The 14096-nt window shown below is 54.9% G+C and overlaps 2 non-coding genes across 2 annotated transcripts; both read left to right on the plus strand.

Annotated features, from left to right (window-relative positions):
* The first annotated feature begins 610 nt into the window (after positions 1–610).
* TRNAK-UUU lies at positions 611–683 on the plus strand. The gene has a single exon. It is a non-coding gene; the product is annotated as a tRNA-Lys (tRNA).
* A 12457-nt stretch (positions 684–13140) lies between these two features.
* On the plus strand, positions 13141–13333 carry LOC123365513. The gene has a single exon (XR_006577640.1). It is a non-coding gene; the product is annotated as a U2 spliceosomal RNA (small nuclear RNA).
* The last annotated feature ends 763 nt before the right edge of the window (positions 13334–14096 follow it).

Consider the following 14096-nt stretch of genomic DNA (forward strand, 5'->3'; position numbering starts at 1 on the left):
CCCTGCACCCCAACCTCTGCACCCCTAACCCCTGTGCCCCCTCCTGTCCCCCTAATCCCTGTGCCCCCCCCTGGCACCCAACCCCTGAACCCCCTCTGGTGCCCCCAAGCTCTGAACCCCTAACCCTGTGTCCCCCTCCAGTGCCCCTAACCCCTGCCTCCTCCCGCACCAGTAATCCCTGCACTGTGCCCCCTTTTCCCCTAACCCCTGCACCCCCTCCTGTGCCCACTTGGGGAAACTGACCTTGATGCACGGAGTAGCTGGCATTGCTGCTCGCTCCCCCCGCCGCCCCTGAACACTGCTCCTCTGCACATCGCTAGGGGGCTGTGAGAGGGGGAGCAAGGAGCAACATCAGGGCTCCCTGCATCCAGGTCACCTTCCCCACCACCTGGGCTGCTGCTCTCTGTCCTCCCCTTATGCAGCCCAAGTGGTGGGGAAGGTATGAAAGGCTGGTAGATGCCAATATTTTCCCATCTTTTTAACCTGCACTAATACCAGGCCAGGCCAGGGCTGGGAAGAGAGAGAGAGCAGCAGGTTTTCCCTATTGTTTCCTACTCGCTTTTTCTTGACTAGCTTCACCTCTGCACCAACTTGCACTTTTCCTATGTGAGCCTGGCTAGCTCAGTTGGCAGAGCATCAGACTTTTAATCTGAGGGTCCAGGGTTCAAGTCTCTGGTCAGGTGATAAACTTCTCACTGTGGTTGGAACAGTCTGAATTTCTGGAGTCTTCTTTGGTGTTACTCTTTCTCTTCAGGATTTTCCTTTCCTAAGAAGGGCCTTTGTGTGGGGGGGATTGAAGGAGCAACTCCTTGACATCACCTCTGTCCTTGCAGCCTGGAGGAATAAAGGCCTCTGGGCATAGAGCATGTTCCTTCCCTGCACACAAACACTCAGAATATCCCTAAGGAATTAGAATCACCTGCTGCCTTCCCCTGTCCTGCTGGATCCTCAAATGAAGATGCTCTTCAGTCCAAACCCATGTCCCCTCTTTTCCCAGTGCCCCTCAGACCCAACCCTCAGTCCCTCCTATGCTCACTGCTCCTCACTCCCAACCAGAGCCTGCTCCTCTTCGCCCTTCTCCTCTGTCCCAACCCACAGCCCCCTCCTATTCCCAGTGCTCCTCAATCCCAACCCACGGCTCCCTCCTTCCCTCCAGCAGCAGGTGCTTCAGACCCCCTCGGGAAGATTTTCTTGCAAGATTTCGTGTATGAGTCTGCATGTGGATTTTACAGTATGTTGGAAATAGGTTGGGTTGCTTGCCAAAATGATCACTTGTGGCTGGTGTTGGATTCCCAGTCTCCTTGTTATTGGGGCAGGAGAAACAAAGGGTTGTTATCCGTGATGTGTGAATCAAGGACTCAACCCTGGGTGCAAACTAAATGAGCTGCCCACAGATTCTGGCAGCCACAATAAGCATTTGGTGCAAGAGCTCAGACCTGTCCTTGTCCCAGAAGGAGGGGGTCATCCGCGTGGGGCTTGGACCACTGACCTATCAGCTCTTAACTCCCAAACTTTCAGTAACTCTATTATCAGTGCCTGCGAGTGTAATTTAAACCATAAGAAAAACCACACTGGGCTAGACCAAAGGTCCATCTAGCTCTGTATTTGTCTTCTGACAGTAGCCAATACCAGGTGCTCTAAAAGCATCTTAACAAGGCACCACTGGGAGTTGAACCCAGCATCTCCTGTTTACAAAACAGGTACTTTAACCAGCTAAACCAGGGTGCCTGTCTTTGACTAAGGTACAGCATCTGCTCACACCTGACTCCCTACCTGGGCCCCACAAAGCAGAGCAGCAGGTGAGGTTTTTCTTGCAAGGTGTGTGTGTGTGTGTGTGTGTGTGTGTGTGTGTGTGTGTGTGTGTGTGTGTGTGTGTGTGTGTGTGTGTGTGTGTGTGTGTGTGTGTGTGTGTGTGTGTGTGTGTGTGTGTGTGTGTGTGTGTGTGAGAGAGAGAGAGAGAGAGAGAGAGAGAGAATATGAATATCTTTGGCCAGGTCTGCACTACAAAGTTATTTCAGCAGAATTATATTGCTCAGGTGTGTGAAAAACACACTATGCTCCCTCAGTTGGCACTGCAATGCCACATCTAGTGACAAAACTGCCCTGTTTTGGTGACCAAATAAAACCACTTCGATGAGCTTTTTGCAGCAAACTTAAAGTGACAGAGTGTCAGTGTAGACGCTGCTGTTCATTATATCACCATAACTGGCCTCCTCCAGTATCCCACAATGCCCTCTGTGAACTCGCCTGCCCTGCATTCCTGCTACAGAGCCATGGGCCCCTCCCCTTTCATCGCTCTGGGAAGTTCTGAGCCTGCTGCTCTGCTGCGGCAGCCAGGAGCAAATCACTGCCGTGGATGCTGCTCTCTCCCGCCCTGCGAACACAGAGCAGGGTAGCGGGAACTTCCTTACATGGGGGGGCACCGGCATCCGAACTGTGACACCCCCAGGACACCCCTTCCCTAGAGGAGGCTCTTACCTTCTAAACAGGGACGGCTGTTTTCTAGTAAAATCACTAAAAGGGAAGGAGAAAACTCGAAAGAGGTTCCTCCTGGCGCTCACGTACCTGAACCCGAATACTCTCTCAGTTCTCAAAGGGAGACCTGGAGAAGGAGACTTGCTGAAGCAAAGCCACAGGGGTCTCTGAGGTTTCCCTGGCCCCTCGCCCCTGTCCTGCCTGGCTGATGTCAGCATCTCTCTGTGAGGTCACCACCTCCCCCCCACCACCTTTGACCAATAGTCTGAGGTCCTGCAAAAGGCCTTTGTGATGTCACTGCCTGTCATGGACTCACAGATCCTGCCCACTCTTGGCCCCGTGCGGTCCGTGGGGGGTGCCCCTTTCAGTGCGACAGCCCTTCTCGGGGGTCCACTCTCTCTCAGGGTCAGGCCCCTCCACCTCCTGGAGCCGCACCTCTCTGAGCCTTAGCACGTCTGTCTCTCGCCGTGGGCCCCATGAGGAAGTCCACACGCTCTGGATCCCCTGGGCCTCCTCACCCCCGAAGGGGATGATGCCCCCTGTTCTCTAGACCGGAGTGACTCTCAGACAGCATAAAACAGGAGGGTTTATTAAGAGTTGAACACAGCACAGGAAACTCTCAGGGCCTCAGGCCTGGCCTCTCACAGTAACAGCACATCCCAGTCCCCCTGCAGCCAGGTGGGCTCTGCCGGCTTCCCCTCGCCAGCCTCGAGCCCCCCTGCTTCCCAGCTGGGCCTCTGATATCCCTGGCCCCAAGCCCCACCTCTGTCCATTGTCTTTTCTCCAGGTAAACAGGGTTGCCTGGGCCTCCTCTCCTCTCTGCCCTCCTCTGGCTGGAACAGGTTGGTCACGGGGTCCTCTCTCTGCAGCCCATTGTCCTCTCACTGGCCAGAACTGGCTGTGACTCCTGAGCTGGGTCTCCGGGTCACCAGGTCACCAGTCGCTGGGGTCTCCATCCTCCAGGCCATCAGCCGGGGTCCCAAGTCCCTCTCCGGTCCTCTGTAACAACAAACTCCCTTTCCCCTCACCTCGTTAAACCAGTAACACCTGGGGACACTGAGTCCCACTCCCTGTGCATGCAACCCACTGGAAAACACAGAAAACCCTAAGAAAATCCCCCACTTCGTCAAAGAGCCCAGCACACCTCTCCTCCTCTGGGCACCTAGAGCAGAGGCGGCTGGTGCTGATGGCTCCAAGGGAAGGCTTAAAAGCAACTGATGTCAGGGCAAGAGGAGGGCAGGACCATGCCTATGTGCGGCCTTCAGACAGACACAAAAACACCCAGCCAGGCTGCTCCCTGCCATGCCGAACCCCCACTGAAGGCCACCCGCAGAGGAGCATGCGGGGTGAATGCTGATGCTCTGTGGCCAACATCAGAAGACAGTAGGAAAGCAGGGCCAGCCCCCCTGGTGGCGCCTCTTACTGTTCCCACTCTCTGTGCTCACTTTTTCATTGGGGCAGGAGATTCTACCCCAAGAGGCTTTTCCCGAGCTGGCGACAAGCAGAGAAACACCCAGGCTCCCAAGGTGCTATGTAGCAACCCCCTCAAGCACAGGGACAGGCGCACCCTTGGAAGAGGGAAACTGCTCCACATGCTAACCCGGGCAGCCGCCCAGTTTCTTTGGCAAGTCAGGAATGGCAAAGGCGAGACTGGAAGCAACTGGGGCTCATGTCCCAGCCTTTGTGACACCCAACCCCCAACTCCTTCCCGGGGCTCTAGCTGAAGCCAGAGCATTGGCCTGAGCGGCCAAGAAGAGGTTCCAGCCCTGAAGGGAGCAGGACTTTCAGCACAAAGGTAAAACTGCACAAGCACAACCACGAAGGGACTCGAACCCTCAATCGCCTGATGCGAAGTCAGATGCCTTATCCATTAGGCCACGTGGTCACATGAGAAAAGGCCCTCCAGGCACTTCTTTGGAAAAGGCAGACACTGACGCATCCAACGAAGGGGGGATTCACCCACGAAAGCTCATGCTCCAATACGTCTGTTAGTCTATAAGGTGCCACACGACTCTTTGCTGCTTTTACAGACACTGTGTTACTCAGGTCAGCTACTAAGGGGGGCCGAGACTCTCTGGGCACAAGAAGTCGAGTTCCCAGTGAGATGTGAGACTTAATTCTCTGGAGCAAGGTGCAGGGTTTTGGCAGGGAGGCTCAGGCATGGGGGACTGGGGTGCAGCGGATGGACTGGCTGTCTAGGTGAGGAGATTTAGTCGCACTGAGGAGGAGGAGGAGGAATCCTGCTGATAGGCAGTGGCCAGGGCCGGTGCAACCACTAGGCGAACTAGTCGGCCGCCTAGTGTGCCAAGTGGTTGGGGGCACCAAAAATCGCACTCAGGGGAGGCAGTGGAGTGGAGGTGAGCTGGGGCAGGGGGCTGGGAGGTGCGGGGGGAGGGCTGCCTGCAGCAAGTGACGGGGGGGAGGGCGTGCAGCCAGCAATGGGGGGGTGCATGCAGGGGAACCACTCCCTGTCCCAGCTCACCTCTGCTCCGTCTTCTCCCCTGAGCACGCTGCCCCCGCTCTAATTCTCCTCCCCTCCCAGGCTTGCGGCACTAAACAGCTGATTGGCACCGCAAGCCTGGGAGGCGGGAGAAGTGGAGCTGCGCCGGTGTGCTCAGGGGAGAAGGCAGAGTGGAGGTGAGCTGGGGTGGGGAGCTGCTGCAGGGGGGGCTGCCCAGCTCTTCCCCATGGCCCCTGCCCCTGCTCCACCCCAGCCCCCCCCCCGCCCCTGCACTCACTGCATGGTAAGTGGAGTGACCCAGCCCCAGCCTGGTCCACTCCCCTGGCTCCCAGCCACGCCTCCGGCGAGTGCTGTGGGGCGGTTCCCCCCTCCCCCCAAGCTTGGGAACCAGGGGAGCAGAGCAGGCTGGCGCCCCAGGCCTCCGTGGGGAGAAGCAGAGGGGGGCTGGTCCCAGGCCTCCGTGGGACCAGGGGGGCTGGCTAATTCCTGCGGGAAGTGGAGTGACCCAGCCCCAGCCTGCTCTGCTCCTCTGGCTCCCAGGCTTGTGTTGGTGTTGGCTGGATTTGTGCGGGTGTTTGTGTACATTAGCAATTGTGTGTGTGTGGCTGGATTCATGCATGTGTTCGTGTATGTTTGCAATTGTGTGTGTGTGCGTGCTCTGCTGCCCTCTGCCGGCACGACAACTATTTCTCTGTATGTCACAGCCCCCATACCACCGACCCCAGTGGAGATTTCCCCATCTTACAAGGGCTGGCTGGCCTGACCCTTCTCCCCTCTGTGGAGTGTGGTGGGGGCTGCAGCTTACCGCCTGTGGGGTGGGAGTGCCACGGTGTGGGGTGCTGGTCTCCAATGCACCTGGAGAGCAGCTCAGGTGAGGCAGGGCAGGGTGTGTGGTGTCCGTTCTGCATTGCCTGGTGCTGGGCCATTGCACAATCCCCAGCCACGCCGCACAGCGCATCCTGAGAGGGAGTGGGGGACCAAGCACATGATCCTGCATGAGGGGATCATTCTCATTGGTAGCCGTCCAGTGGCAGTGAGTTCCACAGGCCTTGGCACATGCTGTGTGGGGAAGGAGGTCCTTGTATTTGGAGCAGTGGGAGTGAACTGCATGCAGTTGTGTCTCTGAGCATGATTGTGAATATTATGGTGTGTGGGGGGGTGATTGTGAGTGTGGCTGGGGGAGTGATTGTTGATGTCTTTGGGGGTTGGGCTAGCATGTCCCTCTGGGTGTGTGGTGTGTGAGTTCTTGGGATTGTGTGACTCCCTTTGTGAGTGTGTGTGTGTGTGTGTCACTTGCTGCAGGGTACAAAATCCTGCAAAGCCATTTCCTACTGGTTAGCCCAGAAACACACTGATACAAAGTGTCACAGATGCACACACACATACAGAGTAGGGCTCAGCCCCACCAGCAGGGGGCACCAGGGACACACACGTCTCTCCTGGGCCAGCTTGGACAATTTCCCATCACGACCCGGCACAGTGCTGGTGCCCCCACACGGGGGTGGGCAGTGACTGAGCAGGGGGGGCAGATGTGCTGGATTCAGAAGGAAGCACTTTGGGAAAATCAGCCAAGGCCCTTAGCAGAGCTGGGACACAGACCCAGTGACCCCTGCACCACCCTGGGAGGGGAGTGGGGTCGAGTGGTCAGAGCAGGGAGGGGGCTGGGCACCAGGACCCCTGGGTTCTATCCCTGACCCAGGCAGTGGAGGGGGTCTAGAGCAGGGGGACTGGGAGCCAGGACTCCTGGGTTCCATAGGGGAGACTGTTTTTTCCTGGGCTCCCCTCCCTAGAGATCCCAGCCCAGCCTCCTAGTGGAGAGTGAGTGGGAGCAGGGGAAGTTGCTCTCCCACTTCAGAAACATGATTCAAAACCCTGCCCCATTGGCTGTGACATCAAGGACCTCCCCCTCCCCAAGGCAGACAGTAGAAGCCCCGCCCCACCAGAGAAGGGGGGGGTCCTAGTTGCACCCACAAAACACCCACTCACGGTTGCACAGAAACCCCACCCAGCCCCCTGCTAGGACAGGATCTGCTGCTCCCCTCTGTTTCCTTATCACCAGGAGCTGCTCCCGGCCAGGCACCACACCCCATTCACACGCCCTTGGTCACTATGTAGCTAGCAATCACTGCCCCGAAGTGACTCCGGTGCAGGCACCCACAGCACGAACTCCCCACACCGGATTCTGGCCACACGTAGAGAATTCTCTCCGCCGGGCTCCTTCGGTTCCTCTCGCTGCTCTCCGTCCTGCCGCCAGACACTGCTCATCTGCATAACCCCGCCCATGGACACGCGACACCTTATGTCGTTTTGGTCGCAAGTGAATGAGTTGCCTGCGGGGAGTGAATACGTCACCTCACGTCACAGCTGCCGGGCGGGGATTGTCTGTGAGCCCCGCGCTGGGGGCGGGGCTTCAGGGAGAGACCCAGCCCCATAGACAGCCTGGGGCAGGGAGATATTGGGGGAAGGGATGAGGGGATGGGGGAAGGGAGAGACCCAGCCCCATAGACCCCCAGAGGCAGGAAATGAGGGGAGAAGGGGGGAGGGAGGGATCCAGCCCTATAGACCTGTAGGGGCAGGGAGATATTGGGGGCAGGAGGGGAGAAGGGGGGTTGGCAGAGACCCAGCCCGGGGTGCAGGGAAATGGGGTGGTTTGGAAGGAACTGGGGAGGAGAAGATACACAGGGCAGGACACATGTTGGGACAGGGAAACTGACTCACTCCGAATACATGCGGGGCAGGGCAGGGCGGAGGCAGATCATGCTGGTCCCAGGGTAATTTTGGGGGGTTCTGATGCCCCACTCAGCCGGGGGGCTCCCCTCTGGGCTGAGGAGACCTGGGGTGGGGCGGGTGCAGGGGCTGTGTGTGTGTGTGTGTCAGGCTTACACACAGGGTTACAGTTGGTTCGGAGGCTCAGCGCCCCCCACTATACAGATTGTTCTGGCACCACTGGCCTAGGGTCACTGTCTAGTGCCCTTTGCCGCCCCGCTCAGGGCCTGCCTGGCTCTCCTAGAGCAGGGCGAGCGCCCAGCTCTCCTGGGTCAGGGCTGGCGAGAGCTCTGGACAGATACTAACAGTGCTGGGGAGCCTGGATGAATATTAGTTGGACAGAGGAGCCTGGGGCAGTTTTATCAGAGAGCAGAAATGAATCCTGAACACAGCACTGGAGCTGCAGTGCTCGGGGTGTGGGCCTGGGTCTCCTGCACAGTCTCCCTGCACCCCCTCGTGGCATAACAAGTTCCCTGCAGAGAAGCAGAGGGGCGGGAACGAGGGCTGCGGCGGGGGCTGCAGCACCCCCATGTCTCACTGTGCAAAGCTCCAGGTGCTGTGGGAACAAAGCCAGCATTATTGTGCGATTCCAGAGAACCCCGGAGCTGTGCTGCCCCTGTGCAGTGTGAGCGGGAATTGCACATTTTCACACTGCTTGTGAACACCAGGGCCCGTGCAACCATTTGGGCAAACTAGGCGGCCGCCTAGTGGTTGGTGGCGCCTAATAGCCCCCTCAGGAGAGGAGGTGGAGCAGAGATGAGCTGGGGGGCGCGCGGGGAGGGCTGTCCCCAGTAACGGGGGATTGAGGGCGCACAGGGGAACCGCTGCCCACCCCAGCTCACCTCCACTCTGCCTCCTCCGCCGAGAACACAGCCCAGCTCTAATTCTCCTCCAGTCGGCGTCGCAAGCCTGAGCGGGGAGGAGAATTAGAGCGATGCCGGCGTGCTCAGTGGAGGGGGTGGAGCAGAGGTGAGCTGGGGCGGGTTCCCCAGGCAGGCTTAGCTTCCGCAGGCAGGGGCGGCAGGTTATATCTGTGTGCGGTGCCCGGGCTCCAGGAATATTCAGGGCTGGGGGCCCTGCTCCAGCAATATTTCGAGCTGGGTCTCTCCCCCGGCCCTGAGCCTCCCCAATGCCCCAAACCCTCATCCCCAGCAAGAGCCCTCATCCCCCCGCACCCTAATCCTCTGCCCCAGCCCTGAGCCCCCGTGCAGCATGAACCCCTCATCCCCCCGCACCCTAATCCTCTGCCCCAGCCCTGAGCCCCCCTGCAGCATGAACCCCTCATCCCCCCGCACCCTAATCCTCTGCCCCAGCCAGAGCCCTCACCCCTGCACCCTAATCCTCAGCCCCAGCCCTGAGCCCCCCCGTGCAGCATGAACCCCTCATCCCCCCGCACCCTATTCCTCAGCCCCAGCCCTGAGCCCCCCCGCACAGCATGAACCCCTCATCCCCCCGCACCCTAATCCTCTGCCCCAGCCAGAGCCCTCACCCCTGCACCCTAATCCTCAGCCCCAGCCCTGAGCCCCCGTGCAGCATATACCCCTCATCCCCCCGCACCCTAATCCTCAGCCCCAGAGTCCCCTCCTGCATCATGAATCCCTCATCGTCAGCCCCACAGCCCTCACCCCTGTATTCCCTCCTATCCCCAAACTCCCTCCCCACAAGGTGCACCGCCTCCCCCTTCCCACATACCCCTTCCCAACCCCAAACTCCATCCCAAAGCCTGTACCCTTCACCCCCTCCTGCACACCCACCCCCTGCCCCAGCCCCGAGCCTGCACCCAAACTCCATCCCAAAGCCTGCACCCCTCCTGCACCCTAATCCCCAGCCCAGGATCTGCACCCCAGACCTCCCCCTCCCGAGCCCCCTCCCAGAGCATTAGGCAGGTGGGAGCAGAGTTTGGGGGTGCAGAGTTGGGGGGCGGGTTCTGGGCACCACCAAAATTTCTACAAACTTGCCACCCATGTCTGCAGGAGGTCTCCCCAGGCAGGGTAAGCTGCCGTGGCAGGGGGTGGGGTGGGGAGGAAGTCTCCCCAGGCAGGGTTAGCTGCCACGGGGGGATGGGGGGAGTAGTTGCTGCAGGGGGGCTCCCCGGGTTGGGGGCTGAGTTAGCTGCGGGAGGTGGGGGAACGGACAGACGAGGTTAGCTGGGTGGGAGGGTGCAAGGTGGAAGTTTCACCTAGGGCCCAAAACTTCCTTGCACCCGCCCTAGGGCTTTCCGCACCCTGACAGGCTGATTAGGGCACCTGCAGCCAATCAAGGCAGAGCTAATCAGGGCACCTGGGTTTAAAAAGGAGCTCACTTCAATTTGTGGTGTGCGTGTGAGGAGCTGGGAGTAAGAGGTGCAAGGAGCTGAGAGGAAGAGGGTGTGCTGTGCTGCTGGAGGACTGAGGAGTACAAGCGTTATCAGACACCAGGAGGAAGGTCCTGTGGTGAGGATAAAGAAGGTGTTTGGAGGAGGCCAGGGGGGAAGTAGCCCAGGGAGTTGTAGTTGTCAAGCAGCTGTTACAGGAGGCACTATAGACAGCTGCAATCCACAGGGCCCTGGGCTGGAACCCGGAGTAGAGGGCAGGCCTGGGTTCCCCCCAAACCTCCCAACTCCTGATCAGACACAGGAGGAGTTGACCCAGACTGTGGGTTCTACCAGAGGGGAAGATCACTGAGGTGAGCAAATCTGCCAATAAGTGTAGGACCCACTAAGGTAGAGGAGGAACTTTGTCGCAGCCTCTAATTGCAGCATTTTTAAACGGTCTGCATGTTGCTTGCAGGCTCCTAACACTTGTGACAGCAGCTCCTTTTAATTTTCATCCAACCATCTGTACTTATGCCGATAGGTCGACTTTAGGTTTAACTTTGATTGGTAGCTGAGAAGATGGTATATCGGACAGAAACCCGTTCGACAAACCTCTTGTTATTTCCTGACTTCTTTATTCATCACCTTTTCCTTATTTCCCAGCAGATTGACTAGATCTGGGTGCTATCAGGGGGACCTGACGGGCTCCTTATTTTCTGATTTCTTTCAGAAGCATTGAACTTGCCAGGGCACAGTCAGAACCTGGATGCTCATGTAAATGTAACACCTCGTGCTCAGCTTTAGTTCTGTTTCTCAGCTCTTTTGGAAAATCGATCTTTAGTCTGTCATGTAGCATCCTTGCATTAGGAGATGGCTAATTAATAAGACCATAAACCTTGGCAATCAAATGGAACCTGAAGTCCACAGAAGAGCCCGAAAGGCCCTTGGGGAGTGGAGTGCAAGTTGAGGAAGACTTCCCTGCACAGCTTCTCTCTCAATTCTCGTTTTCCTGTATTGAGCGCAAAAGTTGGGAATCAGCTCAGGGTAGGGTTATACCATATGTGTGCAGTGGTTAGACAAGGAACTGGACTGGTATGGAGCAAAACTATCTTATGTGTGCCTGATGACTGTACGTTTGAGAAGGAGCAGAAAAGAGCATTGGGGCTGCGGTATAGCGCTTGCATAGGCTTTCTTTGGCCTGTTTTGCTGTAAGAGTTAACAGTGAGAGATTGTTAGTCACAGGTCAGTGGGTGGGTTTATGCAAATTAGGAGTGTACAGGGAAACCAGCAAGAGGAAGGAGGGTGAAAGACTTCTCTGTCTTTGAACAGAATTGTGTGTTAAGGGCTCTTGCTTTGAATTCTTCCAGTGGAGTCTGTAGCCCTGAGGATTAATCTGTTGGTCTGTATAAAATGTCTTTTTGATAAAAGTGTGTAGGCTGCATAGATTAATAGAATTATTTGCAATAGCTGTAATGCAAGATACCTAGAAACTTCTAGGCCAGACATACTGGCCCATTTCCTCTGTGACGCTGAAAGCAACCTTTAAGACCCTTACTCAGAAAAGTAATAATAGGAGACAAACCTACGCAAATTGTCTAGGGACTTTTTGAATGTCTGCTAACCTTTCACCTAGTTAGGGTTGTTGGAAAACCATAGTGCTAATGAAGCCTTTTCGTATTAGGCCTGAGTGAACCAAAGTTATGCTATGCTTGCCCAAACCGTGTTGGAAAGCTTACAGAACTTATTAGACTGAAGGCCGTGTATTTACCTATGTCAGCTATTTTGCTTATCAGCTTGTTTGGCTCCCCAAGTGTATGCAGCTGCGTTCACATGTATGCATCCAAAGTATCTAGTACAAAGGGTCAACGGATGTATCTTGTGTCCCCTTCAGAATGACAAATGTATCCTCAACAGATGTATCTTGTAGCCCCCACAAAATGATATATGTATCCTGCGTATCCAATTATCCCCTAACAGATGCATGTACAGGTTCTACAGGTCAACCAAATGACATAGACAAACGTAGGCTAAGTTGTTTGTTACTGATTATAAAAAGGCCCGTTCGGGCTTGTGGGGTGTGTTTCTCTTCTGGCACTAGCCGATCAGAGCACCCGCTCAGCTGACCGATCAATAAAGGGTGTGGTACTCGTCTTACTGTCTCCGTGCCTCCTTGGTGTAATTAGGTAAGCTCCAGGGGGAAATGAGCCCTTTTGGCTAACAGGGTGAAAAGGAGGGTATTTCTGCCCACAAATCTAACACGTACACCACAAGATACGTACATGGCTGTCATTAATACGTACACAAAAGGTCAGCCTATGAAAACAGGTACCCTCACCTTTCCATGGGGGGAAAGACAAATTTGGGCATAGGAGGAAGGATTTCTCCCTATAAAAAGGGTGACAATCCACCATTAGGCGGGCGATACATCTTTCTATTCTTATCGTCTCAACCTACTTCGAAGCCTCTTTCTCCTACGAAAGCTGTCAATACTAAGTCGTAGTATTAAGTCTTTTCACAGCTGTAAGTATGAAATAAGTCTTATTTCTGTTTTACTTTAAAACATCTAGTTTAAAAAAGGGTTTAACTCATAACCAGTTTCTTTATAACTTCCTCTATCAAAGGTGTGAAATTCACTCTAGTGCTACTGCTGCAGAGTGCATTTAGAACTGTGATATTTGTAACTTTGTAATCTCATACTGCTTTTAACATTTTACATTTACTTGTTGTTTTATTGATTTTAAATAAAAGGTCTTAATTGACTAATTTTGTCTCAGTGTAAGTTTCCCCTCAAATACCCCAATCTCCTTGTATAAATTCTGTGAAGCCTGATTCAAGACGAACTTTATCTTCTGATCACACATATTGGTGAGCCATACCCATATTATTAATATCTATTAATTTTTATTAATATTATTAATTAGAAAATTAATTATTAAATAAAACTAAATTAAGTGGATAAATTCCACTGTCCCTACTAACCCTCCCCAAATCAGGCTACAAGTCATTTCAGGGAAGTGATCATTACTTTGAGTTACCTAGTTATCAAAGCCTTGTGAATGGTGTTTGGTGCGTGTCTGGGTGCTCCTCGTGCTGAAGTAGAAAGCAGTGGGGGAAGAGTGGCTGCCTAACATCCGAAACTCACAGCATTGCTTCTCGGCTCCTTAGAGCTCAGATCAAGCGCAGTGTCTGTTCTTATCAGTTTAATATCTGATAAGTCCTTTATTTAAGGACTGTATGTTAAATTGATTTTTGAAACAAGGGGATGGAATAGGAGCTTGCTCTGTCCACCCCATGCATTGACCTGGTATTGCACTATCTCCAGGACCAGTGCCTCTCCTTCTGGGGAGAATTGTCTAGTTAAAAAAGCAGAAAAAGTTTCACTCTAAAGATGCTGATTTGAGAAGATTTTTTTGAAAGTAGTTGAAAAATCAGGTCTCTTTAGCACTTAGGTTCTTCATAACATATTGTTAAAATTCCTTGGGAGTGTTTTCTGAGTCTGCAGATGTGAGTTTTTTGTTTTAAAAGCTGGGATTCTTCTGTTTGCTGTGAGTCTTTTCAACAATATGAGGGATGAATGCTTTTTGGACTGAGGGTCTGTTTGGGAGATGGTTGGTTGTGGGGGGGTTGTGTGTGTGTGGGGGGGGGAACACAGATTGGTAATATTCAAGGTCACATGTATATCACTAACTGGATGAGTTACAATGACTTCTCCCCACCCAGCCTACGTTCCATGTATCTTGACTGAGCCTGGTGCCCACCATCCCAGAGCAGAAGCCTGAGCCCCACCGCACGTGGGAAGGTCGGGAACTCCCACTGGTTGCCTGCTCCTGCAGTGTTTATGACTCCAGAAGGGGGTAGGGACCAGCCCCTGCAGGCAGCCCGGGGGAAGAGCCGCTGCTTTGCTGCCCCCGACTCCCCCTCAGTTACAGCCCAGGAGGCTGTGGCCACAATAAAAGCCCCTGGTGGCCACATTTGAGAAATGCTGGAGCCTCACAGTAAACAAATCCCAGCAGGTTTGTCACTCCCTGTCCCCCACCCTTCCCCCACCCTGGGGATTTCCTGCCCTCTCCCACATAGACCAACCTTCCTGGAAGTTCCCAC

This window comes from Mauremys mutica, chromosome 2 (genome assembly GCF_020497125.1).
Source record: "Mauremys mutica isolate MM-2020 ecotype Southern chromosome 2, ASM2049712v1, whole genome shotgun sequence".
Classification (NCBI taxonomy): Eukaryota; Metazoa; Chordata; order Testudines; family Geoemydidae; genus Mauremys; species Mauremys mutica.